We start from the raw sequence: 15,437 nt of genomic DNA, 5'->3' as shown, positions 1-15,437 counted from the left end.
TCCATCTAACTTATTAATAAAGATGTTAAACAGGACCGGGCCCAGGATGGAACCCTGCTTATGGCACTCCACTCATTTATACGGCCTTTCCTTGGTGTGGACTCTCCTGTGCACAACCAGGGTTGATTTGTCATTAAAGCTTTTTCCACACTCATGCATAAGATTTTTTGCTTGCATGGATCTTCTGGTGTTTCATGAGGTGTCGCCGATCTTTGAAAGGACTCCCAAAGTCAGAGCATTTATGGGATTTTTCTCCCGTGTATGCAATATAGTTGGATTTCTGGCTGAAGGTTTGGCTATACTCTGAACATTTATCCAGCTTCTTCCTCATGTGGGCTCTTTCATGTATGAGAAGGTTGTACTTCAAGTGGTATCTTCTATTGCAGACGGAGCAATTATACAGCGTCTCTTCATTACAAGGTCTCTTATGAGCCAAGACTTTGAATTTTCGAATGATGCGTTTTCCACATCCTGAGAACCAATATGGCTTCCCTCTCACATTCATTTTCTTGTGCCTGATGAAAGCTGACCAATCACCGAAGTGTTTCCCACAGTGTAAACATACACACAGCTTCTGTCCTTTATGTTCTTTAGTGTGTCTGATAAGGTTCAATTTAGTGGTGAACATTTTCTGACAGCTAGGGCACCGATATGGTTTCTGCCCCACATGGCTCCTTTCATGGATAATCAGGCTTAAGCTGTGGTTGAACTTTTTCCCACACTTTGAGCACTGATAAGGCTCGTCTTGTTTATGCGTCATCTTGTGAACAAGAAGGTGTGACCTCTGAACGAAGCGCTTTCCACACTCTAGGCACTGATAGGGTTTCTCTTCCATGTGAATTCGCTCGTGTATGAGAAAGTTGGACTTCTGGATGAAGCCCTTTCCGCAGTGTAAGCATTTATATGGCCTTTCCCCCGTTTCCATCTTTTCGTGCCTCAACAGGGCTGACTTGTGGCGGAAGCTTTTCCCACACTCGAAACACTTGTACGGTTTCTCTCCCGTGTGGGTTCTTTCGTGTCTGGTAAGGATAGATCTCTGGCTGAAGCTTCTCCCACACTCAAGGCATTTATAAGGTTTCTCTCCCGTGTGTGTTTTCTCATGTCGGACGAGGCTAGACCTCTGAGCAAAGCCTTTCTCGCATTCAGAGCACTGATACACTTTCTCCCCCGTGTGGCTCCTTTCATGGATGAGAAGACTCAAGCTGTGGCTGAACTTCTCCCCACACTTGGAGCATTGGTACGTCTCCTCCTGCTTGTGGGTCATCTCATGGATGAGGAGGTGCCACCGCTGGACAAAGCTTTTCCCACAGTCAGAACACAAATACGGTTTCTCCCCAGTATGGATTCTTTCGTGGATGAGGAAATTTGACCTCTGAATGAAGGCCTTCCCACAATGCGAGCATTCGTAAGGCCTCTCCCCGGCTTCCATCTTCTTGTGCCTGAGAAGGGCCGACTTGTGGCGGAAGCTTTTCCCACACTCTGAGCATTTGTATGGCTTTTCTCCAGTGTGGGTCCTCTCGTGTCGGGTCAGGATGGACCTCTGGCTGAAACTCCTTCCACATTCAGAGCACTGATACGGCTTCTCTCCTGTATGCGTCTTCTCATGCCTGATAAGGCTGGACCTTTGAGTGAAAGTCTTCCCACAGTCTGAGCATTTATTTTCTTTATCTCTCATGCAGCCTCTCAGGCAGTTGCTTTCTGTAGGAACAAAGAGGGAAATAAATAGAGGGAAATAATAAATGTAAAAATAACAATAATAAATAGAGTAAAATAATAAATGTAATAACAATAAATAGAGTAAAATAATAAATGTAATAATAATAGAATAAAATAATAAATGTAATAATAACAATAATAGAGAAAATTATTTATTTATTTATTTATTTATTTAGAGCTGTTATAACCCAGTCTTCTCGACCTCCAAAGAGGGACTCAGGCCGGCTAACAGCAGAAAATTCAACACAAATATAATAAACATAATAGCATCATAATACATTAATACAAATTACATTAAAATACGGATCATACAATATCACACAATTACAAAAGCTGTGTCGTCAGAATAAAATCACAAATTCATCACCATCTGCCGGTGTGGTCAGCCATTATTGACTCGATCATCATTCTGCAAATGCTATAATAATAAATGTAATAATAATTTTAAAAGGCTTATACTTGAGTATATACGGTAGCTTTATTGTCAATGCCCTGTATGTTGGCCTTCCAATGTCTACTACCTGAAAACTCCGTATTGTTCAGAATGCGGCAGCCAGGCTACTCACAAGAACGCCCATGAAATGCCATATAACACCAGTGCTGCAACATTTACATTGGCTTCCAACTGAGTACGGTGGCCTGTATAAGATGCTAGTTCTGACCTTTAAAATTCTTTACGGCCAAGGTCCATCGTACCTTAGGGACCGCTTCTCCTTCTCCCATCATCGGAGGCCGCAACAACCAGCCTAACGCGACTTACTCTATATACCAGGTCCTAGAGAAGTGCACTTGGAAAGGACCAGACGCAGGGCTTTTTCTATTTCTGCCCCTGTCTTGTGGAATTCCTTGCCGCCCTACTTGAGAGCCATGCGTGACTTAGGGCCTTTTATTTATTATTTTATTTATTTGCAGCTTTTTTATTTATTATTTTATTTATTTATTTATTTATTTATTTATTTTATTTGCAGCTTATTTATTTGCAGCTTTTTGTCACCCCGCAGGGGACTCAGGGCGGATTACAGTGTACACATATAGGGCAAACATTCAATGCCAATTTTGACATACAACATATACAGACATACACAGAGGCTATTTAACTTTTTCTGACCGCCAGGGGAGCTGTCGCTTTCATCGTCCATCTGCGATACTGATGAAGTACTTCCGCATTCCCCGCATGCTTTTTTGCTGGAGTGCTTTGCTGGAGTCTTTTTTATGGCCTCATAAATTAGTTAATTTAGCCTCCCCACACTTTAAGGTGGTACCTAATTTTCCTACTTGACAGATGCAACTGTCTTTTGGGTTGCAAAGGTCGACAACAGGCTACACAACTGGTTAGAAACCCACTCCAACCTGGGCTGGCTTCGAACTCATGACCTTTTGGTCAGAGTGATCTTAATGTAGCTGACACTCAGCCAGCTGCGCCACAATCCCGGTTTTACTCTAGCACTTAAGACTTGGCTTTTTTACTAGAGCATTGGATCTCTGTCAATTTTTAATTTCTGTATGTATGTATTTTATCTTTTACAATTTAGCTTGTGAATCGCCTAGAGCATTCTCGGATGGAGGGCGATTAATAAGTAATTAAAGATGATGATGATGATGATTGTACTATTGCACAATGAAATTAAATGCCTTCCCCAGCACACACCACAAAACAACATAACAACAACAGCAACACACACTTCACACCTCAGATGGGTTGCTCATCACAATCTGTTCAAAGTTCACTGGAAGTTGAACATAGAATTGCATTGGTATATTAAACAGGGACCCGGACTTGGTTTAACATAGCCGTTACCTGAGGAAGCAGCTGGAAAGCTTTCATTTCCCTCGGAGCCATGGTGATACACAACCCAAATATCTTCTTCTTCTTCCTTCTTTATGATTATAGAAGGGAAATCTGGCCAGAAGGAAGAGATCACCAGCATTTAACATTGGAACAGTTATTCAAAGCATTTCCCTACACATTTGCTAGATGTAAACTTGATAGAAGGGAAGATGACAAAGTGAGGCTCTCCTATGTTGGACACGCTATGAGTCAATGTGACTTACTGGAAAAGACAATGATGCTTGGTTAAATGGAAATTAATAGGAAAAGAAGGAGACTGCATTACAGGGGTCAATCAGTCAAAGCTGCTCTGAGTTTACAAGACCTGAGCAGGGTTTGGGGGCTCTTGAAGGTCTCTCATGCACAGGGTAAGTCCTTTATTTATTTTATAGTCTGTCTTTCTCCCAATTGGGGTCTTGTTTTGATATGCCATATGAATTGTATGTATTTTATTTATGATGATATGTTTTGACTTGGTTGTCTTGAACTGTTAGGAGAGGTGAGTAACAAAAATGCTTTAATAATAATAATAATAATAATAATAATAATAATAATAATAATTCAAAACTAGCCTGATGGCACATAACAGCACAACAAAATGAATGAATGAAGCTTTATTTATATCCCACCCCATCTCCCAAAGGGACTTGGAGCAGCTTACAACAAACCAATAACATCTATACACATAATAAACGTGAAAATATGTACGTGTGTGGCTGGGCTGTCCACTTACATAGACAATCTCCTGCCTCAACAGTTTTAGCCCCCATTATTCAGGAGATACCAATGGCTCTCCCGCCAATGACACTGCAAGTTATAGTGGGTACATTATATTTTTTATGTACCAAACATACCAAGTTTGTATGAAAATGTGACTATTTCCTGTGCTGGTCAATGACCGAAATAAATGATTTGATTTGATTTGTGGGTGCCGTGAACATGTCTAAGACCCCTGCCAATGTCTTCCACAAACACCATACTGCCCTCCACCCAAGTGAAGGCTTTTATACGGGGACAATTTCATCCTAGATTTTATGTGTTTCCTCCATCACAGACATCCTAATGTTTCTTACTCTCTCCATTGGTATGGAATTTGCATTACCCCGCCCACGACCTCTCTCTTAACGCTTTCCTATTTTTTTCTATAGTACACAGCAAATGGAGGAATTGATCAGCAAGTGAACATACTAGAGAGGTTTGGGGAGAATTCGCTATAATTTATAGGAGTTGTAAGTACTGGGATGTATAGTTCACCTGCAATCGAAGAGCACTCTGAACTCCACCAACGATGGACCTGGAATTCACTTGGCACACAGAACCCCCAACAAAAAATACTGAGTCCTTTGGAGGGATTTATAGGAGTTGTAGTTCACCTACATCCAGAGCGCACTACGAACCCAAACAATTATGGATCTGGACCAAACTTGGCATGCATACCCAATATGCCCGAATTTGAATACTGGTGGGTTTTGAGGGGAATTTCCCTTGACACTTATAGTTCACCTGCAATCAATGAGAACACTGAATTCCACTAAACATGGAACTGGACAAAACTTGGCGCACAGAGATTCCATGACCAGCAAAAAATACTGGAAGTCTTTGGGGAAAATTAACCTTGATTTGGGAGAGTTGTAGTTCACCTACATCCAGAGAGCACTGTGAACCCAAACACCAATGGATCTGGACCAAACTTGGCACACATATCCAAAATGCTGAAATTTGATTATTGAAGGGGTTTGTGGGGAACTGACCTTCCTTTCTAGGAGTTGTAGTTTACCCACAACTTGGGAAACTATGACCTCCACCGATGATGGACCTGAACCAAACTTGGCACACAGAACCCCTATGATGAACTGAACCTACTGGAGAGATTTGAGGGGACTGATTCACCATAATGGGAGTTGTAGCTTACTCTACTGCCAGAGAGCACACTGAACCTCACCGATGATGCATCTCTAGAGCAAACTTGCTGAACGTAACAAACTTGAAGTACTGATGGGGTTTTTCAGGGTTAACCTGGTATGATGTGAGTTGTAGTTCACCCAAAATCTTATGCATTTTGTTCAATTAAAAAAATTGACTTTTTCAAATAACCCGGGCAACGCAAGGTACCCAAGCTAGTAAATAATACTGAAACACATAACAAGTCAAACAATTTAAATCAACATAAATAAAGCAAGTCATAACAAATAAGGTGGAATATTATTCTCACTTAACTTTATGAAAAAACTACATTAATCATTTTGATTCATTCATTCTTAAAATTACACTTGCAGAATAAAAGTTTTACAAAGTCAATGCAAGATCACAAAAAACACATTAACTCTGTTTTTAAAAATTAACTAAAAAAGCAAAATAATGCATTTACATTATTCTGTAAATTTAGGCAGAATCGATTACTGATAGCCCAGCTCTTCATCCTGGACATGATCCTGCAGTGAAATGATTTTCTAGTTTGACTGTTAGGCAGAGCAATGTACTGATTAGAGAAGTGTTTCTCAAACTGTGCTCCTCCAGGTGTTTTGAACTTCAGCTCCCAGATATCCCAGCCAGCTTACCAGCTGTTAGGAATTGTGGGAGCTGAAGTCCAAAACACCTGGAGGATCAGTTTGAGAACCACTGGATTAGTGTGTAGGGCTGGAATCGGGAAGATCATAGTTCTAGAGCTCACCATAACATTCAGACAAGGTGCTTTTACATTATGGAATTAATGCAGTTTGATACCACTTTCACTGTGGTGGCTCAATGAGCGTTATAGTTTTACATAGTCTCCTGTGCAAAAGAGTGCTGGTGGATCTTACTGTACGTCAACAGGATCCCAGCTTAATTCCTAGGGTAAATTGTGAGAATCTGGAAGACATATCTGATGGAAAGGAAAGACAACCATGAGTCTACTCTTCACCTGAAGTTTCTTGTTCCTGGAAAGATGAATTCAGTGACTTCCCTTCTTGTTGGGATTTCAGTTTCAGGCATTTGACCTCCTCTTCATCTTCGTCTTCCACCTTTATTATCACATCAGGGAGTTCTGGTAAAAACATAGGAAGAGTACTGAGAACTAATGCAGCAAGGTGAGTTTCAGTTTAGCCCCGGGAAGAACCAGGTCCAAATCCCCACTTGGTGATGAAGCTTCCTGGGTCACATTGGGCAGGAATTGATTCTTAGATGAGCCTAGGGTTGTTGTAAGGATAAAAATGGGAAGGGGATCTATTTATTCATTCATTCATTATTCAAGCTTATATGCCACCACTCCCCTGGGGCTCGGAGCGGCTTACAAGAACAAGCTAAAATCTAACACAATTTAAAAACAATATAAAACAATTTTAAAATAATTTAAAAACAACAATATCAAAGATCAAAGGCCTGTCGAAACAGATAACTTACATGCCCTGCAGAATGCTGATAGGTCCTGCAAGGCACGGACTTCAGGTGGCAGAGTATTCCAGAGTGATGGTGCCACTGCTGTGAAGGCTCTGCGTCTGGTTGCTGTTAGACGCAAGGTCTTGACACTGGGAATTGCCAATAGATCTTGGTCCTCAGAACGGAGGGATCTCTGGGGTTGGTAGGGGGTGAGACGATCCCTCAGATACATTGGCCCCAGACCATGCAAGGCCTTAAAGGTGAGTACCATCGCTTTGAAAGTGATCCGGTGCTCAATTGGTAACCAATGCAGCTGTAGTAAGATTGGTGTTATGTGGCATCTCATCGGAATTCCCGCAAGAAGCCGAGCAGCTGCGTTTTGTACCAACTTGAGCTTCCGAATCACCGACAGAGGAAGGCCAATGTAGAGGGTGTTACAGACTTGAGATGACCATAGCCTGGATCACCGTAGCTAGGTCGTTTATCATCATCATTGTTACTATTCCCACCACAACAATAACATTATGTTAAAAAAAATGAAAAAAATCTATTTCTGGTTTGAAAGTTTTATTTCCTATTTAATTGTGTGATACTTTGAATTGGTTGAGACTCTACGAGATATTCATTGAAAAATTAGAGCAAAATGTGCTGCAGGACATTTTTTTGCAGATTAATATGCTTTTTCCATGGGTTGCTGTAAGTTTTCTGGGCTGTATGGCCATGTTCCAGAAGCATTTTTTGGGCGAGTGGGCTTATTAACAAAAGACCCTCATCATAATTGTACAGCAGAGTAACTTAGTAATGTTTATTTATTTATTATTTACGCTATTTCTACCCTGCCCATATCAGCCCGAAGGCGACACAGGTCAGCAATAAAAAATTATGTTATGGAAGAGATAATGTTATCTCTTCCATATGAGGATTTCCTTTGTAGTAAAATAATATGGTTGCACTATTTACAAGAATAAGGTTTCCATAACACAAATAAACAAATGAATAGTAGCTTTACACACAGCAGCCTTCACACTGGAGTTTGTTCACACAAGGCTTCTCTGACACAGAGGTTTACCTCAAAACCAGCACTTTGAATTGGGCTCGGAGGTGGACCGGCAGCCGGTGGAGCTGGCACAACAGGGAGGTGGTATGCTCCCTGTATGTCGCCCCAGTTAGTAGTCTGGCTGCCAACTGGTGAACTAGCTGAAGTTTCCGAACCGTCTTCAAAGGCAGCCCCACGCAGAGCGCGTTGCAGTAATCTATTCGGGATGTAACTAGAGCGTGGACCACCGTGGCCAAGTCAGGTAAGTGGGGTTTATCTCCCACGGTGGGAGAAAGAATTCTTGTCTGTTTGAGGCAAGTGTGAATGTTGTAATTAACCACCTTGATTAGCACTGAATAGCCTTGCAGCTTCTAAGCTTGGCTGCTTCCTGCCTGGGGGAATCCTTTGTTGGGAGGGGGTTAACTTTTTCCATGTCTTTTATTATAGGTCCAATTCGGAAATGACATTTATAACCCAGGAACAAAACTCATGTTACATAGTGCAATCATCACTATCATCATTAATATGAATTCAAGGGGAAAGAAGATTAGCATGGACTTCCCGGAGAGCTTGGATGACGAATTGCTGAGAGACTGCTGATGAGGAGTTAAGTGTTTCTGCATTTGTGAAGGTAAGGAATGGATAGTCTCACTGTGAAGATCCTTGAGGCTAGCTGAGAAGCAAACCAGCAACAGGTATCACCTGTGAAGGTGGGATTTAAGAGACCTGAGTTTGTTACCTGACTGCTGTCTGCAACTTCAATGCTACAGCCAAGACCCTTGATCTTTCATGTTTACTGAGACCCAGGCTACCCTTGAGCATCCACTTTGGAATTGTAGACTTAACCTTGCAACTTGGATAATACAGGTATTTTACTTATTTATTTCAAACATTGGTACCCCGCCCTTCTCAAACCCCCCCCCCGGGGGGGGGGGGACTCAGGGCAGCTTACATCCAGCACAATTCGATGCCATTATACATACAGTAATTACATATAAAAACACAGTGAATTAATTTTAAAATTAGTTTTAAATAAAAACTACATTAATAAAAAGTGCAATAATACTGGCTGTCTAGCCTTATGTAGAAATGAATTCAGGTGTGGAGAAATTGGGGTTTTTCTTTTTACCTTCCATCACTACAATGCAAATAATAATAATAATAATAATAATAATAATAATAATAATAATTATTATTATTATTTATAACCCGCCACCATCTCCCCAGTGGGGACTCGGAGTGGCTAACATGGGACAAAGCCCGGACAACATATTACAGCAATAAAATCAAGTATAAACAACAAACAAACAACAACAACATCAAAATGACATAAGAAAAGAAAAAGAAAAAAAGCAGTCATAACATAACATTCTAATAAACACAATCATCACAGTAACGATAACAATGGGCGGGTCACATGTAAAGGATAAAATAATTAAAAGACTGCAATGAGATAAAATAGGAGCAGGACATTTATGGTGAACTCATAAAACACATAGAGTTGTGAGGCTAAGCTTCCCATTTGGAGGGATCATGTGTGGATCACCAAAACATCCCCTGGGCAACATCCTTGCAGACGGCCATTCTCTCACAACAGAAGCAACTTGCAGTTTCTCAAGTTGCTCCTGACACGACAAAAAAACAAAAACAAAAACAAAGCACCCATCCCTTTATTGTCTCTAGCATTTCCTTCACTTATGAATGCATGCAATAAATTACTGTAGTATTCCTTTCATATCACATAAGTTGTTACATACATATCTTAAAAAAACCACTTATGCTCATCCAAGAAAGTTATTTCTGCTGTCTCTCCACTGGATATGCATTTGCACTTTGTTAGCAAAGCCCTGCTGCGTTTTGAGTGCAAGACCACCTCCATCATAAATTGAGGGTGTATCCACATTGTAGAAATAATGCAGTTTGGTGCCACTTTCACTGCCGTTGCTCAATGCTATGCACTACTGAGATGCTTAGTTGGATGAGGCTCCAGCACTCTTTGGCAGAAAAAGGTTCTTGTCAAACTACAACTCCCAGGATTCCATAGCCTTCAGCCCCGAAATTAGAGTGGAGTCGAACTGGAATTATTCCCGAGTGCTGATCCCTATGCTGACCAGTTGCAGCCATTGATTGGTGTATTATCTAGGGGTTGCTCTCATCTCCCTTCAAAACAATCATGGTTGTTGAATCTTATCACATCATGTGGCTATGAATGCCTTGGCCTGCATGGGCAATGAAAGTGGTGTCAAACTGCATTGATGCTTTAGCATAGATGCACTCTGGGAGGAAAAGAGAGATATTGACAAGCTGGAAAGTGTCCAGAAAGTGACTGAAATGACCAAAAGTCTGGAGACCATGAATCCCTATGAGGAGCATCTTAAAGAACTAGATCTGTTTAGTCTGCCAAAGAGAAGGCTGCGAGGAGACATGAGAGCCATATTTAAGTATTTGAAGGGATATCATAAGGAAAAAGAGAACAGGCTTGTTTTCTGCTGCCCTGGAGACTAGGACTTGGAGCAATGAGTTCAAATTACAGGAAAGGAGATCCCACCTGAACATGAGGAAGAAGAGTTGTTTAGCAGTGGAACTCTCTGCCTTTGAGTGTGGAGGAATGACTTTCCTTGGAGGCTTTTAATAACAGGCTGGGTGGCCATTTGACTGGGGTGCTTTGATTGTGCTTTTCCTGGACTAGATGGCCCATAGGGACTCTTCCAATTCTATGATTAGACCTGGAAGACTGGTCAAGACTTAATACTTGTATGTGGGTTGGTTGCTGCTGCTGCTCTTATTGTTGTTATTATTATTATCATCATCAAATCTGCATCTCCCAACTCACCCACCCCAATTTCAGTCTTCTCCTTCTTGAGCTTCACCTATACCAGACTGCTTTTTCCACTCACCTGCTCCTTGCAACCTTTCCATGGCAGCCTTTGCTCATCAATGGGGAAAATCCACTTTCAGGGCAGAGGGAGGAGATCTAGGGAGAAAGCAAGAGGGCAGGGAGGAGGCTCACTTATTCCCCTCCCTCTTCATTTCCCTTCTCCCACCTCCCATATTTCTGATCCTCTCTAGGAAAGGAGATCTCTCTCTGTTTAACCCCTTGAGCATTTTCTGAAAGTGGGAATGCTGCACCAAGGAGGAAATAGTCCAGCAGTCTACTTCAATCAAGGAACATGAAAGGCACTGGAGACTAACTCAACCAGAGAAGTCAGCCAAAGCAGAGCACCTGATGAACCAACCTGGACACAGCATATTATTTGAGAACACAGAAATGCTGGACCACACCAACAACCACCATGTCAGACTACACAGAGAAGCCATTGAAATCCACAAGCATGTGGACAATTTCAACAGAAAGGGGGAGACCATGAAAATGAACAAAATCTGGCTACCAGTATTAAAAAACTCTAAAATTACTACAGCAAAACAGCAGAGAGGAAACAATCAGGCACATCTTAACACCTCTCAACAGAACATTTTCCCAGGCTCAGGCAGGCCTTCAAATGCTAATGAAGGTGGTCAGTTGAAACATTCACACCTAGCTTCAGCAGAGAGCTCTTTGCCCCACCCCAGTCATTCCACAGATATATAAACCCATTGTCCTAATTCCAACAGACCTCACTACCTCTGAGGATGCTTGCCATAGATGCAGGCGAAACGTCAGGAGAAAATGCCTCTAGAACATGGCCCTATAGCCCGAAAAAACCTACAAGAACCTAGTGATTCCAGCCATGAAAGCCTTCGACAATACAGTCCAGCAGTTGCTGCTGAAAATAATAATAATAATAATAATAATAATAATAATGCAGGTTGAACATGCTTTACCCAAAAGGTTTGGGACCAGAAATGATTGGGATTTGTAAGATTTGTATATGGATTATGAGAGATTTTGGAGATGGGGCTCAAATCTAATCCAGAAGAATCTAATCCAAATCTTATCCTTACTGCTGCAAGAAAATTGCACAGACAGACTACAAACAGAGGCACAACTCTGTGGCCCGAGTGATTCACTGGAACTTATGTCACAAGTGCCACCTGCCAGCAGCAAAGAACTGATGGGATCATAAACCTGCAAAGATAGTGGAAAATGAACATGCAAAAATACTGTGGCACTTTCGAATCCAGACTGACAAAATTCTGGAACACAATACGCCAGACATCACAACTGTAGAAAAGAAAAAAGTTTGGATTAGTGATGTCACCATACCAGGTGACAGTTGCATTGAGGAAAACAACAGCAAAAACCCAGCCGTTATCAAGATCTCAAAATTGAACTGCAAAAGCTCTAGCATAAACCAATACAGGTGGTCTCAGTGACAATTGGCACACTGGGTTCCGTGCCAAAAGATCTCAGCCAGCATTTGGAAATAATAAACGTTGACAAAATCACGGTCTGTCAACTGCAAAAGGCCACCTTACTTGGATCTGCACACATCATTCAAAAATACATCACACAGTCCTAGACGCTTGGGAAGTGTTCGACTTGTGATTTTGTGATATTTAATCCAGCATATATATCTCATTTGCTGTGACATACTGTGTTTTTGTGTCAGTAAAATAATAATAATAATATAGGTTGAACATCCCTTATCCAGAAGTGTTTGGGAGTTTTGCCCACATTTTGGAATAATTGCATACAGATAATGGGAGATCTTGGAGATGGGACCCAAGTCTGATCCTGAAGTTTGTTTATGCACCAAGAAGCCACTCCAAATAGTAATAATAACAACAATAATAATACAGATTGATCATCTCTTATCCAAAAGGCTGCGGACCAGAAGAGTTTGATTTTTTTTTTACCCAGATTTTGAAATCATAGAATCATAGAATCAAAGGGTTGGAAGAGACCTCATGGGCCATCCAGTCCAACCCCCTGCCAAGAAGCAGGAATGTTGCATTCAAATCACCCCTGACAAATGGCCATCCAGCCTCTGCTTAAAAGCTTCCAAAGAAAGAGCCTCCACCACACTCCGGGGCAGAGAGTTCCACTGCTGAACGGCTCTCACAGTCAGGAAGTTCTTCCTAATGTTCAGATGGAATCTCCTCTCTTGTAGTTTGAAGCCATTGTTCCGCGTCCTAGTCTCCAAGGAAGCAGAAAACAAGCTTGCTCCCTCCTCCCTGTGGCTTCCTCTCACATATTTATACATGGCTATCATATCTCCTCTTAGCCTTCTCTTCTTCAGGCTAAACATGCCCAGTTCCCTAAGCCGCTCCTCATAGGGCTTGTTCTCCAGACCCTTGATCATTTTAGTCGCCCTCCTCTGGACACATTCCAGCTTGTCAATATCTCTCTTGAATTGTGGTGCCCAGAATTGGACACAATATTCCAGATGTGGTCTAACCAAAGCAGAATAGAGGGGTAGCATTACTTCCCTAGATCTAGACTCTATGCTCCTATTGATGCAGGCCAAAATCCCATTGGCTTTTTTTGCCGCCACATCACATTGTTGGCTCATGTTTAACTTGTTGTCCACGAGGACTCCAAGATCTTTTTGCATATAGAAAACGAGAGATCTTAGAGATGGGACCAAGCTTCCTGACTTCTCTTTATGTGGCCAAAGTACTTCATCTTTTCCTCTAATATCCTTCCCTCCAGTAAGCAGTCGGGCATTATTTCCTGGAGTATGGACTGGCTTGATCTTCTTGCAGTCCACAGCTATAGATAAAGCCAAATTAAATAAAGTCCCAGGTCCAGATGGATTCTCTGCTTTATTTTATAAGGTGTATAAAGAATAATTAGATTGTTATTGCTTTCTACGATGAACCATGTGCTCCAAAAAGGAGATATATCAGAGTCCTGGGAGGAAGCTATGATAGTTCTTTTCCCCAAACAAGACAGAGACATCAAGCAAGTGAAGAATTATAGACCAATTTCATTGGTCAATAACGATAATAAGTTATTTGCAGAAATTTTAGCTAACAGGTTGAAACAAATTTTAGCCAAAATAATACACGGGGATCCAAGAAGGCTTCCTCCCAGCTAGTCATGAAACAATTAGGACCAGCTAACACCCCCCAACAATGGATTCCCCTGGCAGGAAGCAGCCTGGCTTTGAAGCTGCAAGACCATTACATGCTAATTAAGGTGGCCAAATGCAACATTCACACTGGCCTCAAACAGACAAGAGTTCTTTCTTCCACCGTGGACATTCCACAGATATATAAACCTCACTTGCCTAGTTTCCAACAAACCTCACAACCTCTGAGGATGGACCAAACTCTACACAAATACTTAATATACCCAAATGTGAACACTGGTGGAGTTTGGGGAAAATAGAATCTTGACATTCTGGAGTTGTGGTTACTGTGATTTATAGTTCACCTACAATCAAAGAGCATTCTGAACCCCACCAAGGATAGAATTGAACCGAACTTGGCAGACAGTTCTCCCATGATCAACAGAAAATACCGTTGGTCATGGGATGGTCAAGGATGATAAAAACATCAAATCATCCAGGCGTCCCCTGGGCAACGTCCTTGCAGACGGCCAATTCTCTCATGCCAGAAGCGACTTGCAGTTTCTCCAGTCGCTCCTGACACGACAAAAAAACAAACAAACAAACAAACAAACAGAAAATACTGGGTTTGGTGGGCAGTGTACTTTGGTTTTGGAGTTGTAGTTCACCTACATCCAGAGAATACTGTGGACTCAAACAATGATGGATCTGGACCAAACTCTACACGAATACTCAATATGCCCAAATGTGAACACTGCTAGACTTTGGGGAAAATAGAATCTTGACATTTGGGAGTTGTCGTTGCTGGGATTTATAGTTCACCTACTATCGCAGAGCATTCTAAACCCCACCAACAATAGAATTGGGCCAAACCTCCCACACAGAAACCCCCATGTGAGCCACAGCAACACGTGGCAAGGGACGGCTAGCACATCAATAAAATATAATGAAAATAATAAAACAACAATACAAAATAAACACACAATGCAATATAAAATCACAATAATTGATCACAATGGGCAGGGCCGGTTGCAAAGGTTAAAATATTTTGAAAACCCTAGGTGAGATAAGTAGTGTAGTGTATCTCGAAGGAGGTTCAGGTGGGATGAAACAATTGGGTTTAATTGCACTAGAGGGTGAAATAAAGCGCATCTGAGGGCATTTCATGCAGAGTTTGGTCAGGGTCAGGGATTATTGTTCATATAATTTTTTGCAACTTTCTAATTGAGGGGTCTTTTTGCAACACAGCTCTTTTGATCCATATTTGGGGGGGGGATGTGACTTTGGGTGCAGCTACACTAGAGAATTAATGCAGTTTGATCCCACTTTAGAACTCCCATGGCTCAAATGCTAGGGTTCTGTACCTAGGTGAAGCACCAGCCCTTTAGCAGAGGAATCCACTAGCCAGGGATTCCAGGATCACATGGGATCTGGAAGGGTTTTTGCTTTGTTTTGAAAGGATAGGCTATTGCTAAACCACCAAAGGCAAGTGTGGGCAAAGGTAAGGGAGACGCAGAGGGCAGCGAGTGCGCATGCGCGGGCCCAG

The 15,437-nt window shown here is 41.7% G+C and overlaps 1 pseudogene; it reads right to left on the bottom strand.

Annotated features, from left to right (window-relative positions):
- Positions 1-270: 270 nt before the first annotated feature.
- LOC132765908 (zinc finger protein ZFP2-like) lies at positions 271-10,988 on the bottom strand (annotated as a pseudogene).
- Between the last annotated feature and the right edge of the window lie 4,449 nt (positions 10,989-15,437).

This window comes from Anolis sagrei, chromosome 2 (genome assembly GCF_037176765.1).
Source record: "Anolis sagrei isolate rAnoSag1 chromosome 2, rAnoSag1.mat, whole genome shotgun sequence".
In the NCBI taxonomy this organism is placed as follows: Eukaryota; Metazoa; Chordata; class Lepidosauria; order Squamata; family Dactyloidae; genus Anolis; species Anolis sagrei.
This window is presented reverse-complemented; position numbering and strand designations above follow the sequence as displayed.